We start from the raw sequence: 14,885 nt of genomic DNA on the forward strand, positions 1-14,885 counted from the left end.
CACGCACACCAAAAAAACCCCAAATATTAAGGGTCACTGAGATATTAACTGCATCACTTACCATAAGTAGGAGTGGGCATCAAGCATGTATATTTCATGTTTAGCTTTATGAAGAAATATTTTGATTTCATACTTTTGTTTTGCTAAATTATATTCAGTTATTGCTGTGAGGGAAAAATCAGAAGATGAACTAGGTCCTTCCATGCTGCTAGAAAGGATGGTGAAGATTCAGGTATGAAACTCTTAGGTTTCTTTTGTAGAATAACTCGTGATTATGGGAGGGGTGTAGGGGTAACTACAGAAATATGAACATTAGCAGATTTTAAGATGGGATAAAAAAAGTATCCCTGTCGTCTTGAGTCACGACTTAGCATGAAACCTTGCCTGGAAGAAACATAAAGGGCTAAAAAGCAAATTCAGAAGAAAGAAGTTCAACCTTCCATTCTTGCTGGCATTCTTATTAGTATATCATTGATAATTCTTAGGAGTTATCTTGTGAGGGTTAGACCTTGTTTAAGCATTTGCCTTTCAAGTATCTGTACCAAACATAGGAGTGGGCATCAAGCATGTATATTTCATGTTTAGCTTTATGAAGAAATATTTTGATTTCATACTTTAGTTTTGCAAAATTATATTCAGTTATAGCTGTGAGGAAAAAATCATAAGATGAACTAGGTCCTCCCATGTTGCTAGAAAGGATGATGCAGATTCAGGTATGAAACTCTTGGTTTCTCGTGGTTAAGTTGAGGATAATATCAACAAATGCACTGTTATGTCTTGTTAAGCTTTTTCTGTGTGACAATTATTTCTCTTCCACTTTCCCATCTTTCTAGGTTAAGATTGGTTATTTTCAGGCTATGCACAACTTTTTTACTAATCAAGATTAATCGTATAAACAACATCGTGTTTTTGGTTGTTCGGGAATCAGGCTCCTCTGATATTCTACGAGTGCTGCTGGGGTATTATATCTTTACTAAAATATTGTAATTGCAGTTTCATCTAGTTTGGGAGTATGTTAGCAATTATCATTGTTACAGGTGGGTGGATGTCTTCCATAACAACATTTGAGTAATTAGGAAGTGTCGTTTCTGTACCCTCAACCTAAGGTTAAGTATTTTTCTGTTGGGACTACTTTTTCTTTTTTTGGAAGTGTCGTTTCTGTACCCTCAACCTAAGGTTAAGTATTTTTCTGTTGGGACTACTTTTTCTTTTTTTCCTTATTTTATTTTATTTTCTTTGTTTTTATTTTTGTGTGTCCAACGCCAACCTTCACAATCTCATTCTTCTATTCTCAGTATTATTATCTCCTACCGAGAGGAATCATGGGTGAGCTCAACAAATTAGACGACATCCAAATATGCTCTTTATGAGATTTACTTTTCAACACTGGAGCGAGGACACAATGTAAGTTTTATCATCTCAATGGAGCCCTGCCCTCGTGGAGATTTAAATCTTGTGAATGAGCGTGCCCTGTGGCAGCTTGTTAAGTTGGATGAAGTCCTGTATTCTTTATTAGAACCAAATCCTCCCTGGCTTGTCATGTTCATTGGCTAATTGTGTCAGTTCGTGAAATTTGCATCCTCATTAGTCTGTATTCAAGGTGACTTGTTCCTCAGCATCCTTGTCTGTTATAATTAGGTACTAATAGAAGCTATACGCTGCCCAATTTGGACCATTGGCATCCTTAACTAGATAATTCAAAAGACTTGAATTTTTAGAGGGAGATAATTGGAAAGGAGGGGAGACAGATGTTAACACCATGGGCGTTGTTTAGTAATAGGCTGGGATGAAAGAAGATAATTTATTTGAGGTTATTAAACCCTTAGCTTGGAGTTATTTTGACTCTTTTGATACCCTTGTGAATGTCCTCATCCCGTACTTCAGAGGGGGGGGCGGGGGGGGGCTAGGAACAGAAACTGTAACAGTTGGTCAAGTCTTTCGAACATCTATTGGACTAATTAGGGAATTTAGATACTCAACTGTTGAAAGGGTGATGTTGTTCCCTAATGTGTAGGAGGAAGATTTATGGTGCATGCTAGCATTCTTTTTAACTGTGAATTAGATAAAATTCCCTTATCTTGGTCCATTCATCTAGAGATAGATTGAAAGCCAAATCTTCAGACTATATACCTCTGATGTTGCAGGATGGTTGGATATATGAACTCTTAGGGAGGATGCACAATGACACTTTAATATCACAATTTCATTGCAATCTTGGAGATTTTGTATGCAAACGTGCACACTAGGTTGTATCAAGATAAACACTAAAAAGGCTTCTTTAGTTGATGAATACATGCACGAATAGTTCACACCAGCTAAAGACATTCACACGCGCCCGCCCCCGCCCACGCAAAAGAACGAAGAAAGAAAAATAGAAGAGAGGATAAGGTTAAAAGAAAAATATGCGATGGTTGTTAGTGATGGCAAATGTTTTTTTTTAATTTATTTTTTTTCCTTTGTGGGTTTTTGTCGAGAAGTCCAGATTAAGATTCAAATTCAGACTGAGAACTTTGTTCAAATCAACCTTTGTGGGTTTTTGTCGAGAAGTCCAGATTAAGATTCAAATTCAGACTGAGAACTTTGTTCAAATCAAACAAGTAGTTGTAGTGATTCTGATTCCAGATTAAGATTCAAATTCAGACTGAGAACTTTGTTCAAATCAAACAAGTAGTTGTAGTGATTCTGATTCTGCTCGCCATACTTTTGTGCTTTCTTCAAATCCAGATATCTAAGTTCATATAAATGAGTTTATTATGACAATGCTAAAAACCCTTATCTAGTTCTTCCTTCATTCTTTCTTAAGCTTTCAGCTGTGCGGTTGTGGCAATGTTGCACGAAAGAAGCGGACAAGCTGTTGGCAATATTCTTGTTTGTCAGACGAGATCAATCAATCTTCATTGAGATGATCAGTTCGTTGAGATGATCGGTTCTCTAAACGATGGCATCGTTCAGACAAATGTGAATTCCATGAGCAGTAATGGACGTGGAAATTAAGAGCGATGACTGAATATTTCTCTCAAGGCACTTTCAATCCCCCTTGAGGGGTAATATTTGTTATTGCACAAAATTTAAATTCTCATTCAAGTTTGGTGACAAGTTAATTTCCGTTCTTGTATGAGGAATACAACACATATATATGGGATTTGGATTCTCTAGTTCTTGTAGTATCTGCAGTTCTTCATTGATATCAAAAGGTGTTTTATCTTTCATTTTTGGTTTACCGTTCTCTGGGGAACAATATCATGTGAATAGGATGATTAAGAACATAGTTTAATGCGGTTGCGGTCATTTACAGTGCTATTTTTTTCATTATTATTAACATTTGGATTCTCTGGTGTCTAGAAAGTTCTCTCTTCGTTACTTTGTACATGAACTGTAGAGTGTGTGTATTCACCAACTACATGAGAATAAGACATTGTGTGTATTCACCAACTATAGGAGAGTAAGATACTTCTTCGTAACATTAAAATGTTTATTTGCTGTTTTACACATTGAAATGTCAAAGGATCTCCTTGCAATATATTTATGTCATGGCATTCATGAAATTGGTACATATTACAAAAAGATAACTCCTTTTGGACATTTGGAGTTCCAAGTTTTAATAAAAATGGTTAGCTTCATAATATTTAAGTGGATGGGGGCTGTATCTGTAATTAAGTCTTGATCAAATTGGATCCGCGTTTAGATCTTTTGAATATTTACTTATTTTTCTTATTATTACAGCCACCATGGTACTGAATAAATAGAAATTGTCTGCAACAAACAATCATGTGCAAATCCTAAGAAGCTTATTTTATGCACGTAAGAATAAAACTATGCCACGTAAATGTATAATGGAAGTAAATAAATATTAAGTTGCTGATTATATGGTCCTTCCCATTGTCATCCAATGTGCTCAGGGGTGAAGTTGTTGGACTAAAAGAAAATTAAAATATATAAGACCAAACAAAAGAGTTTGAGAAAAAAGAGATGCTAAAGCAAAATACAAAGCCTAATAAAGTTAAATGGCCCATTGCAACCGTTAATTTGGTTGGCGTAATGCGCTCTAGCTCAAGATGCAATCAACTATACATCCATTATTACCACTCTTAAAAAAAACCTAATCATGTAGAGAACTTGGAGCAAAACTCAGTGATAAAGTGAGCATCTACAAGAGCTCAAGTCTTAAACCATTGGGCATCATGGCAACTTAATTACATCAAATTTAAGCTATGAGAGAATAATGAAGTGCTTCATTGTATAAGGACTAGGATTTGAAGCTAGCGAGAGGAGGAACATATCTTCTCTTTCCTTGTTTTTTTTATTTATATGACTATGGTGTTAGACAAGCATTAATAGAGTGTATGGAAATTTCTTTATTATATGGAAAAGCCACACATGGATTTAGAACTAAGGAGAGAGATTGACCAATTATGCAAGATTGCACTCCATGAGACCACTTGAAGAGAAGAAGAGGTAAAGAAATCCCACAAAGAGAAATGGAAAGGAGACATGATCGATTTTGCCTTTAGAGTAGCCACATCAAGAGATGCCGTGTTATTTTAAGTGTGAAAAGTTTTATATTATACAGTTGGTCCAATATTAGAAATTGCACCTTGGTTCATATGAGTTTAGTAGGTTCTAATTTTCCACCAAATTGGGTATTTGGACTTAGTAATTTTGATTAGATGTAGACCGTCTAGATTTCACTAAAACGTTGGAACATTAGGATATAACCCAGACATAAGTTGTCCCTATCAAAAGACCTGCCTGTCCATCCGAGCCGGCCCGGCCGGGCAAAACCGAAGCCCGGACCCGGGCCTGAGCGGGCCGGGCTCCGGGCCGGCCCGGTTTTTTTTATTTTTATTTTTTTAAATAAAAAAACAATAAAGCATAAAATATACATAAAAATTACAAAAAATAACATAAATTTTTTAAATTAATTGAAATGACATAAATTACAAATATAAAAATTTATAAAAATAAAAAATGATAAAAATAAATTTTTTATTAATAATCATGTCATTCATATATTATACATAAACAAATTGTAAGTACTTATAGAAATTATATAAACAAATTGTATTATACATAAACATATATATAAAAAATATAAATTATATATATATATATATATATATATATATATATATATATATATATATATATTATATATATTATATATATATGGAGTTCTCTCTATTCAATCCTTTTCCTTCTTCTTGTTGCTGGATATCTCGTTCGTATCCATCTTCTCTTTGTTTCCTGAGCCTCTAGTGAGTTACAGACAGAGTTGAAAATATCAAATCTTTGATGATTCCATCATACAGATTGAGTGCAAAAACTTCTGGATAGCTATCCTTACATCTGAACTCGAATTCTTTCTGGTTAAAGAATCTCTTTCTAGTTGCTCTGGAACAATTAGGGGATTCTCTGGAAGAATACGGGGTGTGGCAACATGCTATTGGGTGGTGCCACTACATATATGGGATATTTTAAGAAGTGAGCGTCTTTCTTCGTAGCAGGGTCGGGGAAAGAATAGGAAAGACGATTTTTCACTATATTTCTGACCTGGAACAGGACCTATGACAAGAATATTTCCTTTATTGGCACGATAATTCTGAAAAGACAGATTTCCTATATTTTTCTTTCACCTCGGGAGAAATCACGATCGGGGGGGGGGGGGGCTAATTCGTAATGAGCCTATCCTCTCTATTTTCTGTTTGTATTCAAACATATCAAAATTGATACAAGACCAGAATATTAGGAGGACTCTTCCGACCAGACAAAAAATCTATAATTGTCAACAAAGTTGTTTTTTTTATTTGTTCTTTATTTACTTGAAAATATTCATATTATATTTATATGTATATATTATTTTTTTCATTTTATTTCCTTTTTTTATGCAAATCAAAAAATTCCTCTTTTTTATACATAGGTCGTCGATTCGGCATTGGATAATAAAGGGCAAGGTGCCCTTTATTTATTCTAGTAAATGGTTCAAATCATTTTATCGATATGAGTGTTATATATCGGAAAAATTGACCAACTAATTTTTTTTTTGAAACCATTTCGGTTTTAACGTAGTGAGTAGAAAGAGTACCATTATTGTGCCCGGACTTCAAACAGGTTAGCTTTAACCATGTAATGTCTCACCATTTTTATTTGGTTGTGTTGATTAGAGAATCTTCGATAGATCCGGTTCATTGGGATAGATGTAATAAACAATCCCCTCTAGAAACGTATAGGAGGTTTTCTCTCATACGGCTCTGAGAAAAAAAGATTCAATAATTTCTGTATATAATAACAAATGGATCCATAAAATCATGAATTTATATGATTTAGTCCGTTTTTTGTTCTTATTTACAGAATAAAAGAAATATCATTCGTACTCATAACTCAGTTGGGTAATTTCTTGAAAAGTTCGAATGAATAAATCCTTAGAATTCTTGAGTCGTCTCTACCCTATTTATTTGTCCTCGCCTCGAATCTATCTTTTCCTCTCATTATTAATAAAATGATTGAGACAATTGAAATAGTGTTTTCTTGCTTCGCGGAATCCTTTCTCTTTACTTGTAAAATCATTGGGTTTTTTAGACATTACTTCCGGTGCATCCTTACTCCTTTCAAAATGGTAAGCCACATACCTTTATATTTTTGTTTTTTTTCTATGCTAGGAAAGATAATATGAACGATTATCCCTTGTAATATAATGAATACACTTTCATTTAATCGAAAAGTTTACCAATTTCGCCACAAATTTGCACGTTTTTTTATTTTAAACTTGTTTGAATTTGCAACTCTTTGATTCAATATTGAGGATATACTTACGAAGTTTCGAATACACACACATACACACCACACACACAGTACACACACATTACACACACATGCTCACACACAACTTTATATTTTATATATATATATACTCCTATATATATTATATATATATATATATATATATATATATATATATATATATATAATGATATATTATATATATATATATATATATATATATATATATATATATATATATATAGTATATATATATATATATATTATATATATACATAGTACACACAACACACACACAACACACACACACACACATCACAACACACACACACACCACATATAGTATTATATATATATATATATATATATATATTATATATATAATATACTATATATATATATATATATATATATATATATATATATATTGGAAAAGTGTTCCTAAGGTGACGCCTTAGATAATCATCTAAGGACGCAGCGTAAAATCACTTGATTGAGCTACATTATGGATGATCCGCTCCGTTGCACTTGATCTATGATAATCACTTGATTGAGCTACATTATGGATGATCCGCTCCGTTGAACTTGATCTACATATTCTAAAATCCCAGTACACTAAGTTTGGGGTGAACCCATCGTCGTTTTACTCTCCGTCGAGACATGTAAAAAGTTCTATTCATTCGAAACCGTTAAAATTGATACGCGTGGATGAAGGGTCAAATGATGACGGGTTCACCCCAAACTTGGTGTGTTGAGGTTTTAGAATATGTAGACCAAGTTCAACGGAGCGGATCATCCACAATGTAGCTCAATCATGTGATTTTAGGTCGCATCCTTAGATGATTATCTAAGGTGTCACCTTAGGAACACTTTTCCCTATATATATATATATATATATATATATACACACACACATATATATATATATATATATATATATATATATATATATATATATATATATATATGAGAAATATGGGTATGCTTGGTACCAACCACAAATTTTGTGCTTGGTAGTGATGTGTCACATCCTCATCCACTCCCTACTCATGTGAATGTGATCCCAAATTTGAATGAGTGGAGGAGGATGTGACACCTCACTACCAAGCATAACTTTTTGTACTTGATACCAAGCATACCCATATATATATATATATATATGTGTGTGTGTGTGTGTGTGTTTGTGTGTGTGTGTACACACACACACACACACACACACACACACATATATATATAGGGAAAAGTGAATCTAAGGTGACACCCTAGGCTCCTACCTAAGGACGCGGCCTAGAATCATATCATTTCCTAAATTTTTTTGCGATCCGCTCCGTTAAACTTGATCTACACGTTCTCAAACCAAAACACACCAATTTTGGGGTGAACCCGTTGTGTTTTGACCATTCGTTGAGCCGTGCAAAAAGTTCTATTCATTCGAAACCGTTAAAATTACAGCGAGTGGATAAAGGGTCAAAACCCGACGGGTTCACCCCAAAATTGGTGTGTTTGGGTTTAAGAACGTATAGATCAAGTTCAACGGAGCGGATCACAAAAATTTTTTAGGAAATGATGTGATTCTATGCCGCGTCCTTAGGTGGGAGCCTAGGGTGTCACCTTAGATTCACTTTTCCTATATATATATATATATATATATATATATATATATATATATATATATAATAAAAAAAAAAAAAAAAAAAATAAATATAAACAAATAAAATATTATATATGACAATATAGGTATATACACACGTACGCCTCACTCTAGTCACTAGACTAATACGGCCCTATACTAATACGATAACTCAAGATAGCTACATAAATATACTATACGATATAATGTACATAGTTTTTGTATATATCAGATACATATATGCTGTACTATGTATGACATATATTTACATATCGTATACATAATTGTACATATATATACATACTATTGTGTACATATTATAACATGACTCTATATATCTATACTAAGTAAGCTGATATCATACTATACCGTACTATTTACTATAAAGGGTGACTATACGTACTATACATATTATAGAATATATATATATATACTATATATATAGTACTAAAGGAAATAGATAATTTAAGATTTAGAAAATATACTATATAGTATATCGCTATGACCATAAATATCCCACCTATAGTAAGTGTTACGTATAGGAGCGTGATACCCTACGATCACGTTCTAATATATAAATATACGGTAGATCATATATAATTATAATATACTCCAGGGTTAGATATCCATAGTTATACCTACTACACTTACTAACATACGCCATATATGCCGCTATCAATATATACTATATATATAAAACTAACAAGATGGTACGTCGAGCGACATAATCCAAACAAGAAAACCCTCATATATATATCATATATCTCAAATAGTGGATCACTAAATATTAATTCAAAAATCCTATGTATAGACAATCAACAAGGAAAAATAATACATTACCAAACCTCATCCAAAACATATCGTATCATAACATCTCATACTACCCTCGGTAGGTGGCACGAAAACAAGGATAAATATTCGGTAAAAGATCTCGTTAATGATACACCATGCAAAATAAAACACAGTCTCATTCTCTTCATCTTGGAGTAGGTAACACGAGAGTAAGTACACAATCTTGTGCAATCCTCTACAACTAAAATGGCATGGAGTATAGGTGCTCACTAGCTTACTCGAACACCCTGCGGAAAATAGGCATATCAGCCTAACCTAGAAAAAAATGATGCATAATGGAGTGTAGTCAACCGTGGTCTCATTGTGGTTCACAGACTAACGCACTCTGAGTGTAGTCAACCACAGTCTTATTGTGGTTCACGGACTAACCCCACTCCAGCATCCACAACTATCGTAAACCTAAACAAAGTCACTCCATATCGTGATAAAACTCAAAATGTTAGATTACGCATCTCTAAAAGCTCTTGAGAACTCAAATCCAATACGTGCACTCTAGTGGCCAAGCACGTGTATCAATGTGCGAGCTTGTACTTCGTGTTCACGATCAAATTCATGCGACAAAATCATCTGGTTCACAAAAATAGCACCAGACCGGTCGATGGAATATATGCATCGGTCGACCGGGCGGCTACGTGCACAACATGCACAAGAAATTCCAGTCCTGATCGGTCGACCGCTGACTAAGTTTAGTCGACCGACCAGAGCATGATTTCCAGCTTCTTGCAGAACAACCGGTCGACTAATTTCCTTAATCAGTCGACGCCAACTAGAGTAAAATTCTTAGTTTCTTGAGAAAAGTATATTTGGGTCGAAAATTCATATTAATCGAAATTTCTTCAAATTAACTCATGTATTGAATCTTGTTTAAGGTATTTAGGGTTTACTTTACTACTTGGAATCAGAATTATCAAATTCGAAGGAAAACTAAAAACCCTAACATGATTATATTTGTAAATTCATCATGAAAACACCTAACTTTAACAAAATCTCATGTTAGATCTATATAAATTCTTAAACCCAAATCAAAGAGTCTGTTTCATAACCTTTTAAATCAAAAATATTAAATCTTTACATCATATGGTTTAAAGAAGTGATCTTTACTCATAAAATAGGTTTTAAAATTCCAATAAAACCAAATAAAACCAAGAAAAACGGGGATGTGATTGGAGAAGATAATACTCACCTCAAAAATTGATGTTGAACTCTCAAACACACGAGAGACACGATCCTCCTTCACCAAAATCTGTAGATATCGCCCTACTCTAGGTTTTTGCTTCTCAAAGCTCTCCAAACTCATCAGAGAATCTCTAGGGTTTTTTTTGGGGGGGGGGGAGAGTGGCTGCTGTTCACGTGGGAATTACAGAAAAAAGAGGAGAAAATCGGGTTTATAATATATATACGTGTGTGTGTGTGTGTGAGAGAGAGAGAGAGAGCGAGAGAGAGAGAGAGAGAGAGAGAGAGAGAGATCAAACAGGCCCAAATTGACCCGACCCGAAACCCTAACCTGTGCAACTATCGGTCGACTGGTCCCAAGGATTAGTCGACCGACCAGCACCTATTGGTCGACCAGTTTCCTTGACCAGTCGACCGACCAGAGATGGATTTCAACCTACAGGTTTGCTACGCACATGCATGTTTATACTTATATATACTCATATATGTACTTAATCGATCTCAAATCACTTATAATCATGTTCATTCATTCCAGAATGACTATCAACCACATTAAAACTCATTTATCATCATTCACAAAAATATTTTCAAATTTGCTACACACATGCATGTTTATACTTATATATACTCATATATGTACTTAATCGATCTCAAATCACTTATAATCATGTTCCATCATTCCAGAATGACTATCAACCACATTAAAACTCATTTATCATTATTCACAAAAATATTTTCAAATTTGCTACACACATGCATGTTTATACTTATATATACTCATATATGTACTTAATCGATCTCAAATCGCTTATAATCATGTTCATTCATTTTAGAATGACTATCAATCACATTAAAACTCATTTATTATTATTCAAAAAAATATTTTCAAATTTGCGGGGTTTTACAGTAATTTACATTCCCTTAGTCTATCTTCGCTAATCAGTGTCGATGTTGGTCATATGGGACCTCATATGTCAATGGTCCCGTCTGCATTCTGCAAATATGTGCACATATAAGCTAAAATATGTCAGTATTATGACATATGATAAAGAAAATTAGAAATAAATTACAGAATTTAAGAGCACACATTGACTTACAAATGAAGTAAAATAAAATTATAAATTAAATAAATCATACCCATTAATTGCTATCTATTTGGATTAGTAGGACAATGAGAGCTATTATGGCCCAGTTGTCTGTAATATCCACACATATTTTTTATTGGAGCTCCTACCCGTCCTTCATCTATCATCTTTTTATGTGTGCCGATCGTGAATGTTTAGCTTGTCTCTTATATTCAGGAGGTAACACACGCGACTCGTTATAGGATGGCCAGTTACAACTACCTATAATAGGATGGAAACATGGCTTGTATGAATCTCTATAGTGGCTTGATTGATACCACTCAGAAGTGTACGTGTAATATGAAGTATTTGCACCCCCAAATTGCTTGGACGAAACCGCTATAAAATGCGAGCATGTCAATTTTTGCAATTGTGGTATGTTGCAGGTGCATGCGCATTGCGTCCCTCGTAAATTAACGGTGTAATTATGATCATGTTTGTCTGTAGCCTGCCATTCATCTATAACAAATCTAACAATCTTTGTTGACCTCGCCTGTATGACACGAGACCCTACAATCTCTATATTTTTTGGTATCAATAACATCACCCACTTTGCTCCATCCTCTCGCCGCTTGACAAAATAGTGATTGAGTCTATATAAAATATCCTCACAACCAACTCTTGTATGGACATTGCTCATGCTCCCTTAAGTATCTAGCACTCTATCAATAATATTACTGGGAGTTAGTTCAAGATTCTTCTTTAATTTTAGCATAATCAACCGTGCTATGTAAGAGGCAGATGCACCACTGTGATCTTGCTCTAATATCAGATTGATACATGTGTGAACACTACAATATTCTGTGATCCTAAAATGCCCATTATATTTCTTTCTGGCAAATGTATATAACTTCCAAGGACATGCGTAATCAGCTTCATTTCCCTCGGCCTGAACTTTTCTTTGTGTATTCATAAAACAATTGCATCATAATTTGTGCGATTGCTTTTAACTTGCTTGGATTTGACATTCTATTTGATAGAGTAATCACAAATAGCATCAACCAATTGGTTATTAGTCTTGAATTAATCTTTAACTATGAAAGTGAAGTCCTCATCTCTTCTACAAGTTGAACTTTGGCCAATGCACATATCTTGTACTATAGAAGAACGAATTCACTCATCATTTTCAAACTCGCCGGGAGATGGCTTTTTGTACTTAACATATTCATTATTAACATAAACATCATCAAGCCATTCCAGATTCTTTTCAACATCTTCAATCACAAATTACATGCTATCATTTGGTGTACTATTTTGTTCTTTACCTTCAGAACCATTGCTTCTTTCATCCTCTTCAATTGTTGCCCCTCTTAACGGCCTTATATTTTCATAAGGGGCTTCATTGTTCATAACATTTAATGTTCCCCCAAATGAACGTGCGCTTAGATATTAAAATTGAGTTAGCTCCATTTCACTCAAAGAAGAAAGAAAATTATCAGACTCAACTCTCAAATCTAACATGCGTGAGAATTCTCCTAGAGGTTTGAATATTTGGCACAAACTATTTGGAAACTTTTTAATAAACAATTCTACCGTTGGTTGCGACTTGCTCAAATTAAACATAATACTTATTGCTGATCGTTTGAGATCTCAAATGCAGACATTCTAAAAAAAAGTTATGAGCCAATTGCATATTATTTTTAGTCGGTACTCTCGTTGGTCAATTTTCGTAACTCGATGTGATTCCTTAATCAAGTCACAGTAACTATATAATTCTGAGATCATTAACGACGTCGTTACCCCTCTGATGTACATTAGGATATTATTCATTCCATAATTAATTTTCCCACCATAAGAGCAAGCAATAAAAATCATATTGTTCAACCTATAAAAAAGAAGATTATATCATTTAAATAAAAAAATTTAAAAAACTTTATCAGTCCATTGAATAAGAGAGAAGAACCCTAGACGCAAATAATCTCATATAATTTTGATCAAAAACCCTAAACCCCATAATGAAAACCCTAAACCCTAGAAATGAGCATTTTATGCCCTAGAATTTTAATTTTAATTAAAGCAATCAACACACAAAGTATTCGAACCATCACAAAGATAGTGATTGATATTAATTTTCAAACCTAGAAATTGGATTTTGATGAAACCCCTACATTTGAATGTTGAAGAAAATAGAAAAACCTTAGATATTTACATGTTAAAAAAGGAGAGAAGGGAGAGAAATTACCCTATATATCTTAAACAAACTTCCACGATGAATTTTGGCTACAAAATGGGGTTGGGAGAACCTGGTAAGCGGATGAATAGAAGAGACCGGAGTTAGAGAGAGAGAAAAAAATCAATAGTTTGAGGGAAAATTGGGTTCGATTGGTATATATAAGCGGGCGAGATCCACCACAAATAGTCGGGGTTGGGAACCCCAACTATTTGGTGACTTAACCGATTCCCCATCTTTGGGCATGAGAAAGTTTCTGCTAAATGGTCGGGGTTAGGAACCTCGATCATTTTGACTTGGGCCTGCGCAGGCTCTACCAAATGTTTGGGGTTGGGAACCCCGACTATTTTGTTGGCCTTCTTGTTTTGATGATTATTTACAAACAATTTATAACTAATGTTGTTTGTCTAGTGTTTGTGTTTTCGTATTTATTCTAGGCAAACAACGAGTTGGAGGATGGATGGAATCGAGCCTTAACGATCATATCAAATGGAGGTTGGCGGAATTTTGGAGTGAAGCAACGTCAATTCAAGTTAAATATCCAATTACAAGCTTCTTCCGCAAAGTTTACCAAGTCATGCTCATTGAAGACCTTCATCAAGCTTGGGTATATTTAGTTTATGTTTTATATTATGTGTGTTAATACTTTAAGCTCAATCATATATACACACACATATTTTGTTCTTATATATATAGTTATATAAATATACACAAGTTTTGGTTCTTGGCTTTTAAGTTTAAATATGAAACAAATACATATTCATATATATATATATATACATGTTTGGTTTCATATGGTAAAGTTGTTTATGTACACATTGACATGTTTATCTACATATTTAGAAACTTCCCACAAAATTTTACTATTTTTGGAGTTGATTTACTGTGCCTAATTGATTTTACAAAATCGTGTATCACAGCAGATTTTTAGAAACTGTATTTCTGTGTTCAAACATTTATTTCTCTCAAATGGAAAATGATTTTTCAGAAATTCTTTCTCTAACATGTTTTTATACATGTCTAGAACCTTCTCTCAAAATTTTATAATTTTTGGAGCTGTTTTACTATTTTTAACCGATTTTATAAAATCAGATATACCTGCTACAGTACCGCCGGTCGACCGATATTTCCGCCGGTCGACCGACGAACTCTCTGTGCG

The 14,885-nt window shown here is 33.9% G+C and overlaps 1 long non-coding RNA gene across 1 annotated transcript; it reads left to right on the forward strand.

Moving 5' to 3' along the window:
* On the forward strand, positions 592–3,220 carry LOC109833157. Its single transcript, XR_002245142.1, has 3 exons — positions 592–1,106; positions 1,296–1,404; positions 2,804–3,220. It is a non-coding gene; the product is annotated as an uncharacterized LOC109833157 (long non-coding RNA).

The sequence above is a fragment of the Asparagus officinalis genome, chromosome 3 (genome assembly GCF_001876935.1).
Source record: "Asparagus officinalis chromosome 3, Aspof.V1, whole genome shotgun sequence".
In the NCBI taxonomy this organism is placed as follows: Eukaryota; Viridiplantae; Streptophyta; class Magnoliopsida; order Asparagales; family Asparagaceae; genus Asparagus; species Asparagus officinalis.